The sequence below is a fragment of the Saccostrea cucullata genome, unplaced genomic scaffold, assembly GCF_032062105.1.
Source record: "Saccostrea cucullata isolate Sc308-1 unplaced genomic scaffold, CSIRO_AGI_Scuc_v1 ctg2059, whole genome shotgun sequence".
NCBI classification, from domain to species: domain Eukaryota; kingdom Metazoa; phylum Mollusca; class Bivalvia; order Ostreida; family Ostreidae; genus Saccostrea; species Saccostrea cuccullata.
In genome coordinates, this window is record NW_026919828.1 from 90,867 (window position 1) to 109,665 (window position 18,799).

At 33.2% G+C, this 18,799-nt stretch overlaps 1 protein-coding gene and 1 long non-coding RNA gene across 3 annotated transcripts in view; both read right to left on the reverse strand.

The window, feature by feature from the left end:
- LOC134238816 (muscleblind-like protein 1) overlaps positions 1-215 on the reverse strand; it is a 68,792-nt gene extending 68,577 nt beyond the window's left edge. For both annotated transcript variants that reach the window (XR_009986092.1, XM_062720942.1), the window contains exon 1: positions 62-215. The gene's annotated coding sequence lies outside the window, so the exon portion shown is untranslated. The remainder of the gene's footprint in view (positions 1-61) is intronic.
- A 5,812-nt stretch (positions 216-6,027) lies between these two features.
- On the reverse strand, positions 6,028-7,415 carry LOC134238837 (uncharacterized). Its single transcript, XR_009986100.1, has 3 exons — positions 7,103-7,415; positions 6,755-6,858; positions 6,028-6,529 (listed from the first exon to the last, which is right to left on the reverse strand). It is a non-coding gene; the product is annotated as an uncharacterized LOC134238837 (long non-coding RNA).
- Positions 7,416-18,799: the final 11,384 nt, after the last annotated feature.

The following is an 18,799-nucleotide window of genomic DNA, read 5'->3' on the forward strand; positions in this document are numbered from 1 at the left end:
TCTCCCTCTATACTAACACACACAGGCTGCCTAACACATAGATAAACAAGGACAGTCTTACCTCTCTTAATCATAGTCTGAAAATCTCTACTGCTAACATGTTGGTACACTGAATAGATTTCTAACACACTGTCACTTCATAAAAGCATGTCCTTCTCTCTAAAAGTGGCTTCAACACACTGAAATTAACCTAGACACAACGTCAAGTGCTATAAATAAACCCCGCTTCTGATTGGCTCAAAACTAAACAATTTTTTTTTTTAAATGAAGCAGATCACATAAACACACATAGAGAGAGAAGAATCTATACAGACTTCATTGCATTAATCTCTGTGCAGGGCAGAATGTTTGCATCTCCAATTGGCCAGCAAAACTATGTGTGTGCATCTAAAATAATAAATTGACATGTTCTCACATCCAAGATTACCCGCCAGAAATAGAAACCCGGGAAAAATCCAGACACACAGAAATGTACCGGCTCTGTTAACTATTAAAATGCTTTGGATGCCATCACAGAATATCTCTGCCACTTTAACATCCTTTGAGATAAGTGGCTGCAATAGGAGATCAGTCATCAAAATTAAAGTCAAATGAAAAAAAAAAAATCTATCCCGGCCAGTGTATAAATCTTTCTTATCAATATTGAATTCCTTTCTTTCTATATAATTAAGCATCTGCAGAGATTTTCTATGTTACTTGCATTTTGACCAGACATAAAATGTCTGCAATGCTTTTCTGGAATGTGACGTGTTGTATCTATTTCTGTTGATTAATCTAGGTTTTACACCTTAATCCTATTATAAAAGAAAATTATAATACATCAATGGAAGAAGTTTTTTGTGCTCAGGCAAATAAAATATTTGAAGTCAACTGGGTATTTAAAGATTTCTTCTTACACTCAAATTAATGAGCTGCTCTGTTCAGAAAATGCAACATCAATTTGTATTTTTAGAAATGAAATAATTTTAATTCTTCGGCAGTGCAATTTTCCCAATTTCATTGACTGTTACAATGTATTCTTTTAAATATTTAACGTTCAAATACCATCTTAAGCTGACTAAGTAAAAATACAAAATTAAATCCATTTTCAGTAAATGATAAAAATTAAGACATTAAAATTCTGTGGCAGCTATAGCTCAATGACTTATTCAAACATGTCATTACAATATACTATACATGTATATGATTAATTACAACACATGAAAAAAATGGCAATAATTAAAATTCATAATTTCAACCAGGATGCAAGCATTATTAATATAACCCAGCTTTTTGCTTGCATAAATTAAAATAAATAACTTACCTACATTTCTTTTAATAAGACACATCTTCCATTTCTTTCTTTCTTTTTAGGCATCTGAAATTTAAAAAAAAATAAGGTCATTAAAAGCTACAAATTCAAAAAAAAAAAAAATAAAAATAAAAATATTAATCATGTTTCAAAAGATGTCTAGTCTAAATAACAATAAAATATTCTAGTTTTGTGCACCTATATTCTTGTTTTGTCAGAATCTAATGGATGCAACACGCAAGGCAGATAATTATAATTGCATAATGTTTTTTTTCATTAATTAACTTTTGCAATGTTAATTGTAAGTAGTGGGAAAAAGGGACAAAAATTATGTTCATAATTTAGGTTGACATATTTTTCCTCTGGATTAAATGCAACAAAATCTGGGGTCTTCATTTTCTTTCTCTTTATACTGTTAATTGTTTATTACAACTAAGCTGTAATACGGTTATATATCCACTTAATAAACTGCTACGTATGAGGTAGTTCTAAGTAAGATTATATGCTTGTGGTACACATAGCTTGCCTGACCTAGTAGCCTCTCTCTAAAAGAAAAGAAAACAACTTAAAGGAGAAATATTCTGCTAAGGTTATTTTTAGCTAAATAGTATTCAAAATTGTTTAAATTATAGTTTTTGACCAATTTTAACCAACACTCTATACAATTATTTGAAAAAAAAAGAGTAAGTTGAACATCCTAATTTTTAATATTTTGGTAAAATATTATTTGCACCATTTACAACAAAAAATCTAAAACGCGGCCAAAAATATTTACAAATCCCGGACGCATCTATTTGTTTTTGTTTTTGTTCATCAGATGTCCTTAAGAAACACAGCATGCTTTCATCAAATGAACTCTGTAATTATTTTAAGCTAGAGCACATCTGTAAACCAAGGACCAATCGTCATGCAGACTGTCGTGATTAGAATTGTAACCTTGACAGTTAAAGCATTTAAGTTTGGAGGGAATTATCTCATAAATTCACAACTGTTTTCATCTTAAAAAGTACACCTTGGTTTTTTTTGTTACTTACACTATAATTTTACCATTAACTTTTATTACCTAAGAATTTGTTAAATTTTCTAGAAGAGTTTTGTATAGAGACAAACTAAATAAATCCTTTCTAAATAATTTTTAGAAATTTTGCAACAATAAAGGGGATGTAACTCTTTCCCTTGTGCTTAGATTGACCAGTTCTGTCCCTTGGCTTGCAGCACTTTTCATGCACCCGGATCAATAGATCTGGGGCGTATATTGTTTTTATCCTGTCTGTCTGTCTATTTATCTGCTTGTCTGCAAACTTTAAACTTCGCCACAACTTTTGAACCATGAAAGATAGAGACTTCATATTTGGTATGCATACTCCACTAATGAAGCTCTTTCAAATGGAACCAAGGTCAATGACCTTGTGATCTTGACTGCGACCTACATGCTAAAAATAGTTTTTTTCCTGCAAACTTTCACCTTATTCATAACTTTTGAACCATGGAAGACAGAGACTTCATATTTGGTATGCATACTCCACTAATGAAGCACTTTCAAATGGAACCAAGGTCAATGACCTTGTGACCTTGACTGCAACCTATATGCTAAAAATAGTTTTTTCCTGCAAACTTCAACCTTTGTAATAACTTTTGAACCATGAAAGATAGAGACGACTTCATATTTGGTATGCTTACTTCATTCATTAAGCTCTTTCAAATGAAACCAAGGTCAATGACCTTGTGACCGTGATTGTTACCTATATAGCTTTTTTTTAACCTTAACCATAACTTTTGAACCATGAGAGATAAAGACTTCATATTTGGTATACATACTCCACTAATCAAGTTCTTTCAAATGTGACCTATATGCTAAAAATAGTATTTTTCAAACTTTGCTGCCGGGCGCAAGAAGTGTTTCACAAACACATTTTGTTTTTACAATAGGTTTGAGACAGATTTTTTTACCTACATATTATGACATGAATAGATATCTTTATCTCTGAGTATTGTTTCTCTCCTCTGAGTCTCTTGCTCTACCTCCTTCTCCTGCTCTTCATCTTTTCCCCCTGCTGTCTTTCTCTCTCTCTCTCCAGCTCTCTTTCTTTCTCCTGCTCTGTTTCTCTCATTCTTAGTGATTTTTTTTCCCTCTCTCTCCATCTCTCTACCTCTTTCTCTCTCCTGCTATGTCTGTCTTTTTATCATTCTTATTGTCCTTCTCTCTCTCTTCCCCCTACTTGGTCCATCTCTGTTTAAAGACTCTCTCTTGCTGCCTCTGTCTGTCTGTCTACTGCTCTGTCTTTGTCCTATCTCTTGCTCTCTCTCTATCTACCTCTTTCTCTCTCCTGCACTATGCCATGTCTGTCTTTCTGTCTACAGTTCTATCTCTCTTTCCTGCTGTTTATGTCTTTCTTTTACTGTCTCCCTAGCTTTCTTTCTCTCCCTCTTGGTCTGCTTTTCTCTCTCTCTCTCCTATTCTGTCTATTTCTCTCTCCTATTCTGTCTCTATGTCTGTCTCTTTCTCTCTCTGTCTTTTTGTCTGTCTGTCTCCCCTCTTTTTATCATCAGACTAAAAATTCAGATTTAGAATGTGTTATTATAATATTTTTATTTTATTTACAATAAGTAGTTGTTTTTACACGTGTAACAGCTTATATATCCCTATCCTCAGTAACACAGCTATTACTAACTACATAGAAATGTCTTACAAGTGTTCATTATTAATTGAAAGAGGAAGAAATAAAAGTTTATCAAACATGTTCACTTTGTAATCTCGGAACACTTGGTGAATTCATCACACCGGAAAAGGAAGCACTCTATTTCACACCCCTGTCGGAAGTTTAACTCAAACCCACAACTAACCAACAGAAATATCCTCACTAAATAATAAGAGTATGTTCACTACTGTTAAAAAGTTAATTCACTGGAAGTTAAAGTAGAAAGATTTTTTTTTGTCCCCCCCCCCCCCCTTTTTTTTTTTACATTTTAACCTATATGATATCAATGATAAATTTATACAATTAACTTTGAACTTAAATTTACTATTTTCATGCATCAATATAAGCCTAAAAAAGTTCTTGAGAGAGAGAGAGAGTAATGACTCCTAAGAATAGTGTTCATATGCAAGTTAGTCTTAAAAAATTTGAAATCTTATGTTAAATATATATGGCCTTCAAGGTCTGCATGAAAACAGAAGTACAAAATTAAAGGTGCACAAAAATTCCTCTCAGCTAATTTGTTCATGCTGCAATATGATAATTATGTATTAATTTATACAGATAATGAGCACGTGCTTCTAAATCTCATGCATATTTTTTTTATTCAAGAAGTATAATCACTACCTTCTTTTATTCCTAATATGCAACGAAAAAGATTAAGTATCAGGAAATAATTCAACAGCTTATAACCTTTTTATGGAAGTCATGACAATACCTTAATATAGAATTCAAAATCAATGTAAATATCAATGCATATTCTAACTTTGAACAATTTGATTTGTTGAAATTTGAAATAAGCTACAATCATCATCTAAGTCACAAAGGTCCATCTTCATCAGCAAATCCCCCTTTTATCCTATATGTTCCTACCCAGGAGATGAAAAATATGAACAACAATAACTAAATGTCTTCTACCTGAGAAATCTATATTTCCAAAGGAAAGACTACACAGTTAACAAAGGATTACACAGTACTCAAGAATTATACACTACCTCAGGAATACACACAACCTAGCTGAGGATTCTACACAACCCGAGGATTCTACACTACCTGAGGATTCTACACAACCCAAGGATTCTACACTACCTGAGGATTCTACACTACCTGAGGAATATAAACACCTGAGGAATATACACACCTGAGAGGAATCTGTATACACTTCTTGTGGGATCTACACTCCCTGAGATATCTACACTACCAGAGGATTCTACACTACCTGTGGAACCTACACTACCTGAGGAATCTACACTACCTGTGGAACCTACACTACCTGAGGAATCTACACTACCCCAGGAATCTACACTAACTGAGGAATCTACATTAGGGTACCTGAGGTATCTACACTAACTGTGGAATCTACACTACCTGAGGAATCTACACCTGAGGAATATACACTACCTGATGAATCTACATTACCTGAGATATCTACACTACCAGAGGAGTCTACACTAACTGAGGACTCTACATTCCTGTGGGATCTAAGCTATCTCAAAGGACTCTATGCTACCTGAGGAATCTACTCTAGCTTAGAATTAATCTCAGTTTCAAGCTTAGAAATCTACACTACCTTAAGGAAATCTTCGCTGCCTTAGGATTAACTACACTATAAAGGAAATCTAAATGACCAGAGAAATTGACACTCCCGCACCTCAGATCTCCACATTTTTTTCCTTATTCAAAATAAGGAAAAAATGCGGACGGGAGTATTTGGACTAATTTTCCGCATTCATTCCAGATTTTCGTAGATTCAAATTTCCACATTTTCTCCGTATTCAAAATATGGAGAAAATGTGGATGGGAGTATTTGGACTCTTTTTCCGTATTCTCTCCAGATTTCCGCATTTCCATATATACAAAATATGGAGGTATTTACTTGGTTGATAAAATGCGGAAATACGGAAATCTGGAGAAAATACGGAGTTAATCACATGGTTATAAAATGGCTAATAAAACCGCTACATGATGCATACATACATAAATATTTACAAAATCATCAACAATGTGCAAAATTATATGCAATTTATTATATCATTATGAGAAAAAAACATATAAATGAATGAACAAAATTACACATTATGTTCATGAGCAATGTATTGGATCTTATATCTTTGACAAACAAATAGGAGCATGTATGGAAAAAAAACTGGAACTCTTATTTAAGCCACAAGTTCATCATGGAAAAAATGTGGCATTTTTTAATATTCATATTAAATAAATGGAAATTTATTCATTCTATTTAAGCAAAAGTGGGAGTGAAATGTTCAACACTATTAGGTATTGGGGAAAAAATAACAATTGACATAGCATTGAATATTTACAAAACAAGAAAAAATTTTAGACATCTTTTATCAATCTGGATCACATTTGCCATTTTCTACCTGCATCCCTGATTCATATTTCTCACAATTCAATTTATATCTCAGGTCTGTGCTTTACACCCATCTGTCCAATAAAAATTTTCTTCAGACTTCTTTGTAATTTGTAAGGTCTCTGCATGTTTAATTTCTTGCAGCAGCACTTGCAGTCGAATTGGCAATTCCTATCAATTAAAAAAAAAAGTACTTAAATTATAATGGTGCGATATTAATAAAATTTAAATTCATTGCTTTTATTCCTTTTAAAATCTTTTTATAAACACAAGTTTGGGTTCTTCAATTTAATATCAATTAGTTTAAAATATTACGGTATTTATAATAATGACAATCATAGTTGACTGTTTTTAATTAAACAAGCAATAAAAAAAGAAAAAAAAGAATATATATACCTCAAACATAACCATCCATGGACCAAGCTTTAAGCCCGTTAAAATCGCAGTAAGTTGAATAAGCACTTATTCTTTTTCAGAAATCTCCTCCTCATGCACAGACGCTACCAAAAAAAAAAAAAAAAATGTATGGTAAATCATTGCTAGAGATTACAGCCCATGGCTCCCCAAAATTAACACCTTTAATTGTGGTTAACCATAATAAAATTCTATGAGCTGATTGAAAGATTTGAATCATGGGCATATTGGCTGAAACGTACGTAGCCAGTGGTAGCTCAGTCCTAGGCCTAGAGTGTTTATTTTCATCATCACAGTGACACACATGTTAAAAAAATATGACTGACCTACCGCATATGAAATACGTGTATCTGCATCTTTTGGTTGATACAGCAATACGATCTCAGGCTGTCTGGTCAACAAACTTCTTCCTTTAGACAGAGCAGACGTTGCAACATGGAGGCCAAGGTTAAATTTTGGCGGTCTGTTGTTTAAATTAATTGATCACTGAGCCCGACTTTTTGAAACATTCTTCCGATCCCGATCAAATTGTACATAACATTCAGGAGAAACAGAGAACTGCTGTTAACTCCAAGACAGTTTTTATGCACCCAAATTTTTTCGGGGCGCATATTGTTTTTGTCCTGTCTGTCTGTTTAGCTGTATGTCTGTCTGTTTGTTTGTCTGTTGTCAACTTTAACCTTCGCCATAACTTTTGAAACGTGAGACTTAGAGACTTCATATTTGGTATGGATACTCCACTACAAAAACACTTTCAACTGACACCAAGGTCAATGACCTTATGACCTTGATTGTGACCTTTATGCTAAAAATAGCTTTTTCGAACTTTCGCCATAACTTCTGAACCGTGAGAGATAGAGACTTCATATTTGGTATGCATACTCCACTAATTAGGCACTTTCAACTGACACCAAGGTCAATGACCTTGTGACCATGACTGTGACCTTTATGCTAAAAATAGCTTTTTGGAACTTTCGCCATAACTTCTGAACGGTGAGAGATAGAGACTTCATATTTGGTATGCATACTCCACTAATTAGGCACTTTCAACTGACACCAAGGTCAGTGACCTTGACTGTGACCTATATGCTAAAAATAGCTTTTTCGAACTTTCGCCATAACTTTAAAACCGTGAGAGATAGAGACTCAATATTTGGTATGCATACTACACTAATAAAGTGCTTTCAAATGACACCAAGAACAATGATTGTGTGACCTTGACTGAGACCCATTTGCTAAAAATAGCTTTTTAGAACTTAATGTTGCCGCCAGGTGCTACTGTGTCTCACAAACACATCTTGTTCTTGATGAAAAAATTCTAAGTCCAGAGCTCCGTATTTTTTCCGGATGAAAAATATTCTAAGTTAAGAGTTCAATATTTTTCCAGATGAAAAATAGACTAAGTCCAATTCTCCGTATTATTTCCGTTTATTTTCCGGATTATTTCCGTATATTTTCTGCTTTTCCGTATTGTTAATTCTCTCCGTATTTTTTTCCACATTTTTTCCATATTAAAATGAGGAAAAAATGCGGAATAATGCGGAAATCTGGAGATCTGAGGTGCGGGCTAGTACCTGAGGAATCTACATCTAAAAATCCATGCTATTCCTTTGAATATTTTTATAAGAAGTTCACTTCTCTCCATATTCCTATGTAAATATGTAAATACTTATCCCTCATTGCCCCCCCCCCCCCCCCCAACACCTTGCTGTCATGATTTGAACAAACCTTGAATCTTCACAACATAAGAATACGTTTCCAGAATTTTGCATATTTATTGATAAAGTTAAGTTTGTTATTACCAAGTTTTGCTGAAATCAAGTATTTTGAATCAAATATTTTGAAGATCTTATTTTATATTCACAGCAAAGATAAAATGCCAAAGTATTTTTCTGAAAAACAAACTTTGGGAATAATATTTTGAGAAAAAAAAATTTAACAGGCAAACATACAGGCATTTGGTGTACAATTTCTACAAGAGCTCACCAGGCCTTTCAGCTGCCCATTAAGGGCTTAAAGTACACTGGATGATTAAACAACTTGACCTTGACTTTAAAATTCAGCAGTTCTCCAAAATTGTGCCATTAATGTCAGAATAAATTAAGGAACATTTTTGACTGAGACTTTGGAAATTGAGATACCTGATAGTTTATTTTTTTTTCAGCTTGAAAACATCATTGGAATGTTTATATATACAAGTGCCAGTTAACATCCTAGTAACTATTTTTTTTCTAGGGCAAAGAACAATTTATTCCTGATGTGTGCATTTTTTATGCCAATATATTCAATTTTAAAGCATATTAAAAAAAAGCTTTAGAAAAATTAAATGCCATGCAATGTTAGGAAGTTCTACACCATCTCCCCATCTCCTTTAAACAAAATCAACTGCACCCCCAGCTGAGTTGGAGGTAACACATAAACAATACGTAGAAAATATTGCCACTTGGAGCCCATAATGTTCATCTTGTTATAGGACCACATACTTATCAATAATATTTCTGTTTATTTTGCATTCCTTCTGACAGAGCTGGGCATTGTTGTGGTACACAGTAGCTATTTGTTTTCGTCTCAAGTGGCTACATCCTGAGCTCAGCTAGCCTACCCTTCCTGATCTATCTCGAGCCTTCCATGGGCCCTCCATCCTTGCAGTTGACCTCGGCATTTTTACGACTTCGACATCATTATACTAATCGACTGGCAGCTGTTTTAAAGCCTTTTTAACAAGTACCTGTCAAATACTCACTTACTCCAATACACAATAAATGTTTCTCCCCCCAAGATGGGGTAATTAACCTTTTTTGTTCCATTTCCACCTTTATCAATGGGTGACATTAACAATGACCATAAGCTAACTTTTAACAAATTAAAATTAATTACAGATAATGTCTTTTTTTTTTTTTATTTTTAATTTTTACTGATTAGTGAGGGGATGGATGAAATATGGAGTTTACCTAGGCGTATCACAAAGAAATCAACGAGGTCAATGACCTTTGCTGTGACCTTGAGGAGGGTCGTTAACCTGGGCAGTGGTCTACATGAGGACTATTTGGACAGCTGATTATTATGTATCCTCATAGACAGCTGATAAAAAGGGCATATATACAAATTACCTGTCAGGTGTTTCACCTAAATACAGTTACCTGGCTAAATATAAGATTGTTTAATTCTTGATTTCGCTGCATTTTAATTGTTTTGAGTACGGCACATGTAACATCTTTCTTGTCAGCATATGATAAAATGTTTCTCCTTTATCAATTTATCAAGGGAGGGATGAGAATAAGGGGATTAAATACATTTTCTAATAAAAAAGTTGAATATCAGAAGGAATAATATAATCAGTTATTTTTAAAACAATATCATTGTAATTTTCATAATTTTAATGAATGTCTCTTGAATACAGGTTTAGTTAAATAACCATTTTTTTTTTAAAAATAATATATTTTCACAAAGTCTAGTATATTAAAATACAATAATGAATTCTTAATGGCACTGTAAGGCTGTCAAAAAGTGGAGAAGGCGAATTAAGGGTTGCATTTTGGGCAATTTTGCTGTGAGACAGCTTTATTTTTGCAGTTTTATTGAAGTGCTATATTCAGTGTTACTTACTTGAAAAGAAATTGACCAGGCAAGGATTACACCTTTGTTATTAATATCACTGTGTAACCTTGAACTTGCCCAAATAGCCTTGTGTTTAAGGACAGTGACACACAATCAGCTCAGGAATAAATTTTATGAGGTACCAATTTCCTTTTTTTTTATTATTAGAATCTGAAAGTTAATCGTCCAGAATGTTCTCCATTTTTGCCAGTGACCTTGAACAGGCCTTGCCCAAATAACTTTGGGTCAAGGTCATCATAATATACTCTTAACATAATAAGCAATCTCTCTTTCTCAAGTCTTTTTTATCACCTGCTCTTCAATACAAAATTGTTTCAAGAATTAAAAAAAGAATTGGTTAGAATTAAGAGATGATAAGGATTTAACATTTCATTAAATGCATATATATACATACTGTACATGATAAAGAAAATTTATTATTGATTTGAGATAATTTCAGGACAAGAGTAAAAACGTCAGTGTGTATATTTTTTGTTTTTAGCTTGACCACATAAACCAAAATCAAAATAGGAAAAGGGAAAATAAATTATTTATAGAAAATAAATGCCCATTATTATACGATTATCTATGTACTACTGTCACATCTACAGGAAATGTTAAAGAGCCCTTGACTGACTTTCATACGCATTAAGTAAAAATTACGCAAAAAATTATGTGCATTGTGAGCATTTTGGCTTTATTATACGTCACTTCATAAAATTATGTTTGCTGATATAGCTGATATCGAAGTCGTGCATTTCAAATGTAATTCAAAATTTACAGTCAAAACTAGGTCAAGGTCACAAATCAAGGACAGAACTGCTAAATATACACCCAGTAGATTCTGACTAGACTGTTTACCACTAGCTGGAACTTAAAAAAATAGGACAACAGTTGCCTTTCATTTGGACAAATGGAGCATTTATTTTGAGGGCTTATATCGTCATTCAGAAGTTTGGAGTGCAGTTTCATATTCAACTAAAGTTGCCCTTTTTTGCAATTAGTTTTCATATGAAATAAGATGTGTTTGCCAAACACTGATGCCCCCATATAACAGCTTATGGTGAGGATTGATTGATTGTATGTTGTTAAATGTCCCTCTCCAGAATTTTTCAATAATACGGAGACGCCACCACTTGCCGGTGGAGAGCTGCAAATTTTGTTCTATACTCAGAACACAGGGTCATTGAGCAGGGAGGGATCTTTTTCTTGCCAGCACCTACTGCAACATTGGACCTCAGTTTATAGTCTCATCCAAAGGACCCGTCTCCGCATCCCACAGTGGAATTAAAACCCGCGACATAAGGATCAACTCCTTACTTTGCAAAACTAGAGCAGACCCTCTAACCACTGCGCCATGCAGGTGACTGGTGAGGATTTATCAAATGCAAGTTACATCCTAAGGTAAAAGGGTCAAAATTGTTGGTAACCAAAGGAAGGTGTTGTACACCTGTGGAATATGAAAGCCCTTGTACTAATTGTTCAAAAGTTGTGGCAAAGTTCTTTGTACGCGGGTCAGAGTATCTAACTCTAAGGTCAAAAGAGAAAAATACATTTATGGTCTTGTCACAGTGAATACACTTGTGAAGACCAAAGTATGAAAGCTAGCTATCATCAAATATTCAAAAGTAATGGCCAAGGTTTAAGTTTGAAATTTTTTTTGTAAAAGTAGGTAAAACTCCAAGGTCACAGGGGCCAAGTTGGTGGTACCCCAAAAAAGGTTGGCCTTGTCATAAGGATTATACCTGTGAAACATTAAAGCCATAGTCCCACCAGTATATGAAACCCATAACCCCATCCACTCAAAAGTTATGGGCAAGGTTAAAGTTTTTGCAGAGACAAACAGACTGATGGACAAATAAATGCAAAAACTATAAATGGCCCAAGTCTTTGACTATGGGTGCATAAAAAAGAGAATAGGTAAGAAAAATAATACATGTACATGCAAAAGAAATATAGAGTCATTCAAAATTTATATCACATTAAGAGGGTTATCTGAGACATGGCCAAAGAAAAAATAAAGAATCAATGCAAGCAAAGACCAGCAATGTGAAAGAAAAAGATTTTTTTCCTGGAAAATCTAATACTTCTTTCCCTTTTTAATCCCTCAAATAGCCATATTATGCAAAATAAATGGATCATTATACTTGCAAAATGCTTAACAAGAAATCTTTCGCAAGAATATATACTTCCACTGGCTTTGATCGAAAATATTAGACTCAAAATGGATCATGTGCCTTTATATGAGCACAAACTAATTTTCTCTAGAATTTACTCCCCCCCCCCCTCCCCCCAACTTGCTTTGCCTGCATGTTGCCACCTGGCTGCATGTCTTTTACATATCCTGTTTGGGAGCTAGGTCTAAAACTTTGGAACTCCCTAATTAGATTGAATTTGAACATCAGTATTAATTCTCATTGAAATCCTTGTAGAGTTTGTAAAATGGTATGAATCTGATCCAAAGTCACGAAAAAGTGGACTCTTGAGACATGGTGAGAACCTTTTACGGTTTTAGATGCAATTTCAATGTATAAAACTGCAAGAGAATGACATGTTGCAAAGCATGACAATAACAGCAAAAAGTGATTGAATCTGTTTTTAGAAACCAGTGCTCTTAAGTCATTTTTTTTCTTTCAAATTTTATCTATTTGGAGCAAAATTTCGACTATATATGGGCTATTCTTGCATTTCCCATAATTATTTAATACATCTTTAAGGATGCCTTAGGAAATGCATCTGACCTAATTATTTTCCAACTGCATCAAAGGGAAGAATTAAAAGTTTTTCTTGGAATATATTTTAACCTCATATCCCCGAAATGTCTTTATAATTTTAAGGTCAGAATACAATTAAAACACACAAAGTATACATTACCATTGCCAAAGAAGTAATATTTACTCAAATTGGTGATTATAATTCATTCCCTTCATTAACTATAATAAAGCATTCTGATCACTTGGGATAAATACAATAATTTTCATCTCAAATTTTCAAGAAAAACATTCTAAATGCCATATTTTTTGACTTTCTTATGATTTAAATTACTGCAAGGATGTTGAAAATTCAGATGTCACAATTTAAGATTTCATGTGACGTACTGATTAAAAAGTTTTCTTTTTCAGAAAACAATAATCTACAGGACCAGCCCCTTTAAAAACCACAAATTACAGTTGAAAAGCTTGTACAAAGCTATGATTGATTGCCTTTCAAATCTCAAATTGCTTACACTACATAGAAAACAGGTTTTTTATGCATTTTTTAGCCGCACAAAAAACAATCCCATGAGTCAGTCAACTTCCTGTTTGACTCCTGTTGCAGAAGAGAGTCTGCACCAAATCCAAAATGCATACTGTTTTCGAAAATCATTGTAGACATTATTGCATAACTTCTCATAAAGACGTTCCAATACAAACATTAGAAATAATTCTAACAAGGTCCTGAAAATCTAAACAAGATGTTATTTTTTTCCCTTCATAAGTTTGCACAAATTCATTTTGATTTTAACCATCAGAAATATTAATTAAGGATAAAAAAGCTATTTATTTCAAATGTTATTACTCATTAGGTTTACATTTTTTTTTTATTTCTGCGATTACAAGAAGATAGTAGAGTTTCACAAGCTGAAATTTGAATTACCAAAGTTAACAGACATATCAAAAGTGATGTCCTGTGACACAGTATACCATAATTTTACAAATATATTTCTATATAATTTAAATATAAAATTTTACAGATTAAAAAACTATTTAACAACAGTCGTTTATTTCATTATGATTTTCCTGCAGTCAATAATTTAAAATTTAATTTTCAGTCAACACTAATTTGTCGAGTCACAATAATGACTATAGCTTTAAAACAACAGCTGTTTCCTTTTTAATGTATAGTTATGTTTTTTTTATTATTTATTTTTTTGTCAATTAAGTACATATGTGCAGCAAATTTTTTCCAACACAGATAAGCAGGATTTGAAATTATATACATTCAGCAACATTTTTACTGCACTATAGCTCCTAAAAAGCATAATTAATTGAAGTACACAAAAAATAGCAAAACAATCTACATATGGTATAAAGTTTAATACATTTTACATGTACTATTGTAATATCTAGACATATAATTAAAAAGAGACGGCCAAAAATATAATAAGGCCTAAAAAAAAAATATGTTTGTTTCCTGTAACCTGACCGACCCATTCAAATTATCCCCGGGTGGATTTTTTTTTCTGACAAATGGCAAAACTTCGTTTGATCAATCAGCTGATTCCATTTATTAAATTTAAAAAAATAGCTTGTAGCTTAATTTGAGACATAAAATATGTCAACTTAGTGTACATTTACTTTAAATATAAAGAGTAATCATTATTGTAACAACAGTTTCCCCCTACAACTTTCTGAAGTTCGTTTTCTGCCGCTTGGCAGCCATTTTGGATGCCATATTGGGTGTCCACTGTAAATATAACACCTGGTATTTTCGCTCCGGGGATGTTTGACCATTCATAAGTAAAAATAAAAAAAAAAAAAAAAAGAATTTCCGACCTACCGACCCTTGATTTTTTTGGAATGTTACAGGAAACAAACTTATTTTTTTTTTAAGCCTAAACAAAATCTAAGTCCCCCTCAAAACAACACCGCAAGGTGTCAAATCTTGGATAAAGACTTTAGCTATTAGGTTTTTCTATACTTATAAGATTTCAACAGGAATAAGAACAGCAAACTTGACAAAATCTTTAAGAAAAACAGAGAGAGAATGGATGAAAACTTTATAGTTTGCTAGCCTTAGTGTTGCAACGAGAAAAAAAAAAAACTATAAAATACCTAGCCAATGTCATCATCGTAAAAAACACAGATAATGAAAAATTACGTCAACCAAAACTAAAGGGACCACAGACCATCGGCTGCGCGTAAATGTCAGCTTGTCATACGACAGATCGTAAATCATTAGCTCCGAAATTAATTTCTTTGTATAAATACAATTAAATATTGTTTTAGAATGGCAGCGTATGCATTTTCTATACAGATAAGTCTGGGACAATATGTCAATGATATGTTTTATTGGGCTAATATGCACTAAATGTGACAGTTATGTGACTAGGTGAATTATCATAAAATTAACTGAATTCAATTTTAAAACCATCATTTCATTTTCAATCGCAATAAGATTAAAGTTGTCTTATTTATGTTTATATATATTGTAAATAAATTAAATACAAATGAACTTAAAAAAAACAAGAGAAATATCCTAATTAAACCAGCTAAATTATTATTTTTTCAACTTCCATGAAAATTTCAATCTGTTTATACCTCTAACTTAAGGGAGAGTTCAAGCAAAAATAAAATCAAACAATTTAGACTTTGTTTGCCACTGAATAAATAAATGACATTGCCTCTAAACAAATCACTGAGTAAGTAAAAGATATTTTTTTTCATCTAATAAATTCCCTAATTCTACAGATACGATTTCTCCTGGATATAGATTGCATTCTTTGATTTTACAGTTACAGAGCGAGAGGTCGATAACAATTTCTATATTTATTTTCAAACATCAAAAAAAAAGTTTGATGCGCAGTTGTCAATCCCTGTTGTCAACAACACAGACATATTACGATTGTTGTAAGATAACATCTAACAACCATCAAATGGCTGCACAGACAGAAAAGAATCCGTTTGTGACAGATATGGATATTTTTGCTACTATAAACTTCATATAATTAACGGTATGCAGACAAATACAGTGATCTTATAGACTCCGATATCTATTAGTTGATCCAAACAATAATAAGTTAACAGAATAAAGTCAGCCCTATACATGTATATACAAGTATATCTATATTTTGAACCCTTCCTACAGACCCTGGAGGGTTGAAGGAGGGGGGAGGCACCTTGCACACACCTACACCCTTTTATTTTTCAAATTCAAGAAAAATTATGCCTATTTCATTCCTGCCCATCAGAATCTTTAGAATCTAGAAGCTTTAATAATCTTCAAGAATTTTGACCCCTGGGCTTTAGTCCCTAAAACAACTGTAGGACTAGAGCAGGCCCCTAGATCCCCAAACTAATCAGCTGTGTACCTTCCCTTTAGAAAACTTAAGTCTCAGACCAGCTTCCCCAGCAAAACTTGACTCTGAAAGAAATGTCAGTCATAAAATATCATGAACAAATTCATACGAAATATTTTCTCCCCAATCTACAATTCTTTCTCCAAGCTATATTCTTTCTATTTTGAATGGAAAAATAAAATGTCTGCATAATCCTTAGCACCAAGAGAGAAGTGCAAAATGATTCATACCCCCCTCTCCCTGCATTATCTGTGTAGTAATTTTATTTTGCAAGAAATGCCTGCAAGGATGCATTTCAATGGTGCAACAAGTCCGAAGCAAAGCTAAGTAGCATTCGCTATAATAGCAAAAAGAACCAAGAACTTCACACGCAGACATTCCAAGGCTATAAAATTATCAAATTAATTTTAAATGAGGCTATTCAATTTTTAAGACTACTCCGAGGGTTGCATTATCATGACTCACATAACACCAAAGGAGCCAGTTTTTGCACACTTAGAGCTCAGAATTACATCATGTTAATTCCCTTTTTTCCAAAGCTTTTCCAGAACTTTTGAATTTGGATCTGCATGCACGAAATCAGAATTTCATTTCTCTTCACTTAGAAATCAGAATTCTATAAAGAAATAAAATAAAAAATTAAATGTTTGAAACATCTAAAATTAAAAATTACAAACATATTATACAGGCAAACAAATATAAACCCCAATCCTATTAAGGATTGTCTCTACAATATAATAATGACAATAAATGACTTCAAAGATTCACATAACCTTGAATGTTACTAAACAACCCATCAATAAGGTAATATAATTTATGCATCAATTTAAAATAGTATCTTAATGTCTTAGAATATTACAATGTTGATCAAGCAAATCAATCTTTACATTGTAAATTCCAGAATGTTCTTTTTTCAAGGTTTATATTATTTCTGGAGAGAGAGAGAGAGAGAGAGAGAGAGAGAGAGAGAGAGAGAGAGAGAGCTAGTAGTCTTTTTTTTTTAACAAGTGCACTAAAAAAGTGGTCAAGCATCCCCTCGTAAATAGTCACATTAATCTAGATATAAATCCTACAACTCACCAATATACATTAAAGTGCATGACTCTATCCCCTCCCACTAAGGGGTTAGGCCATAATAAAAATATTCCTAGATTCTCATCCCTGCCCGCCCCGATTTTGTACCCCCACCTCGATTTTTTTTATTTCTGTTTTTCTTCGGCTTAATTCTGATCGGGAACGGTATCCATCTACCATTCTACTTTCCAGCTGAAAAGATGGTAATTGCTGTAATACATGCGTATATATTTTAAACAAGGGTCATTGGTTGAATAAGATTGGTGATGATGTGAAGTAAGAGATTACTATGACTTTTATTGGGGTATTATAGATAAAATTACACCGATTGACCAGGTCAATAAAAAATCTGCAAAACTGAAAAAATATAAAACATAAAATAAAAGCCGCCCGCCCGCCTCGATTTTTAAAAAATTCGGATGAGAATCTAGCAATTTATTTTTTACGGCCTTATAAAACTTTTTATGAGTTGATTGGATTTTTTTCACTGGGTCAAGCAAAATAGGACAAAAAGAAATTTAGTTTTGCTAAACAAACCCTTTTTTAATTGAAAAAAAAAAAATCAGATTTAAAATGCTATTCAGTTAATTATGGGACATTTCATTAGTGGGACTGATGATGGCCTCATGAACTTCCCAAAGCAAATGCAATTTTTCTGTAGAAATTAATTACTGCCATGCATGAGGCTATACCAGGTGCTTTAAAATTACAGTAATGGGAAAAGAAAAAAAAAAGAACTGAAAATAATCCTTTTCTTTTTATTTTTACCCTATCAATTGGCCACTAACTTATACTACTATGAATTCTCATATTTATTCAAAATTTTTTATCATACATGTTGCTACCAGCATTTTGAACTCATAATTTCTAACTGGAGTGTATGTAAAAGTTACAAATCCCTGACCTTTCTGCTTGCAGGTGAACACCAAAGCACAAATCTCTGTGCCTTACGCAGAGCTGTAAGTCACCTCATAAAATCACACCTCATTAACGTACCTGACCCGTAGATCTTGGCTCGATCCCCCCACCTTTTGGACTTTCAGACACAGGGTGCAATAAATGTCTCCATCATTTTCAGTCCCTAGACTGAAATCCAACAAATAATGCGCAAAAACGACTTTTATCTCTATACATCACCTGAGTTCTGATACGTAGGAAGTCCCCTGTTTTTATCAGTCTCTGTCCCTACAGCTGATCACCGCTAACATTAGCCAGGACAGACTTTAATGACCCTAACTTGTACAATCCAGTCTATTCTCTTCCCTCAGCAATGCTGCAGTTTGCCAGAAGTGAGGCAG